Source organism: Hakea prostrata, chromosome 10 (assembly GCF_041222555.1).
Source record: "Hakea prostrata isolate BN-2017 chromosome 10, UWA_Hpros_2, whole genome shotgun sequence".
Taxonomy (NCBI): Eukaryota; Viridiplantae; Streptophyta; class Magnoliopsida; order Proteales; family Proteaceae; genus Hakea; species Hakea prostrata.
Window position 1 is genome coordinate 44,394,048 of NC_142609.1, and position 2,451 is coordinate 44,396,498.

Here is a 2,451-nt window from a genome sequence, read left to right on the forward strand (position 1 = left end):
ATCCCTTCTATGAGGCTACCGTCTTGGTTATGACATTGAATATCTAGAGAACTGTTCGGATTGATTTACAAACAAATTTCCATGCTATTAACTCCAACATATAACTTTTTAATTTTTATTATGATTTACTACTGTTAATTGTTTGGATTGATTCACTTCTTTTTGTTTTTTGAATAAACTAGTCTACACATCTCATTTGAGATGACAGGTCCCAACGTATGAAGAAGGGTTGGTGCATGGCACCAGCCTAACTGGAGCCCATTATCCTTGTTGGCCACTTAAATAGGAAGGAAAGAAAGAGTGCCCTCGGGGACAGGAAGGCAATTAAGTAAATTAATGGAGAATATTTAATTAATCCCTCTTGGACAATTATGTGGAGGTTCAACTAATCTAGTAAAAGCAAACCCAAAACTCACCTTGTTAATCTTGCTTTAAAATATTAAACATGCTAAGAAACCCTCTTTTGTCCCTTTGTCCTTAAGTGTTACTTTGATTGGATATTTTAACCTACCTATATATATCCTTAGCTTTTTCAACCTTATCTCCTATAATCTCACTAGCTCCCCCTTTAGGTCAGGCTGATTAACCAAGTGGCTTTTCACTGGTTCTAAGAGCTGTGATTTATATCTTTTTTTGAGTTCATCAATAGCTATAGCTGCAAGTGTAAGGTTCTTATTGAACTCCCCTCAAAAAAAAAAAAAATGAAAGTTTTTTATTTGTTCAAAAAAATAAAAGAATTTGTATAGAAAATTCTCCAAAACCCAAAAGCAAAAGGAAAGAGTATATCAACAAAGCAACATAATAATTTTACTGAAACTCAAGACAAATTGGAGAGTTATCTTGATTAATTTTTCATGAATTTATTTAAACGTTGTCTTATATTCCTAGTGAGATCCATTATGATCTATGGTCGTTAAATTGGAGTAGTCTAACCTGAAATTGATTAAAGGGTTTGATTCAACTTGTTCTATCTACTACAGAGCTTTTTGGCATGCAAGTCAAGTTAATGACAGAATTTCTCTAGGGCCAAAGTCATGCCCCCTACCCCCCAACCCCCCCCCCCCAACACCCCCAAACTGATTTTTTGAAATTTCTCTATGGAGACCCCTGTGGCTCTCTTTTCATATGTGAAATAGTAGCATTTGGCCCCCTTCTTTTTGAAATTTTGTTAGAGATATTCCTCTGACTCTCTTTCCATGTGTGAAATGCCAGTAGTTGGCGCCTTGATGGAAAAAAATTCTTAATGACAAAAACAATGGATAGAAAGATCATTAGCAATAATTAGCGTAATGAAAAAATTCATAGAAACTAAGGGGCACAATTCACCACTATTTACACCGCACCCCCTTACATATGTCAAATCTTGACTCCACCCCTGAGTCAAGTACCTAACATAGTGCCATGGAGGTTTCAACCATTTTAGAATGCAATTGATCAATGATTCATTCTCCAGGTTCATTGAGAAGTATTAATTTGCAATCTTCATCATTACTCAACTTACTTTAGAGACATTAAGATATACCCAAAAAAAAAAACCATATAATAAGTCGAATCTCTCCATATGGAAATGGTTTTTAACATGGAAAAGGCTAGCCAAAACAAAAGCTTTTTTCCTTCTTTAGAAAGCTTCATCACTAATAAATTATAAAGAAAAGAAAAAGATAATAAGAGAAAAGAATATAAAAAGAAATATTATTTTTCAAATTTAATTTGATTCAATTAAAGTGTCGGCATTGTAGGGAGGGCCCACTAAACCATTACATATATATCTACCCAAATATACTCAATTCTTTTATTTCCATTCGACCACCATTGCCATCTCCCAGAATCTACCACTTGAAATTCATTTTACATCTTAGGTAATGATTATAAGCATCTTTCAAGATCTGCAACCATATCCAAGAAGTTGCCTTCTCTTAAAATTTTCTAAGTAGATTAGTATTATTTTGAAGTTAATGGATGATAAGCCAAAGAGAGATGAGAGACATTACTATTTTAAAAGGTTCTCATCATCATTAACAACATATGAGAATTGTAAGGTGGTGGTTCAGTTTAGTAATTTAATTCAATTGATTTTCAGCTATATAGTTATCGATTAAATTTCAGATGAACTAATTAATTTCTTTGGATGTTTGAAAAAAAAAAATCCCATTTTATAGTGTTTGAAACTTCAAAACATAAGATTCGTCGAAAGGAGATCTTGATCGTACATATTTATAAAAAAAAATTCACCAAAACCCTACAAAAGAAATGAATTTATTCATTCTATGATGAGAAAACACTAGAACATTGCGATAGAAATCTCATGCACCAGATATTCGGCGCTTTTCTTCCTACAACATTTACCTTTCAACGGACATATATTGTGTAACATGTCTCCTTCACTTAGTCTCGGGATTGTTTTGAGGGTTGATGCTGACACGTGACCTTCCTCTATAGGTCAAGCCGACA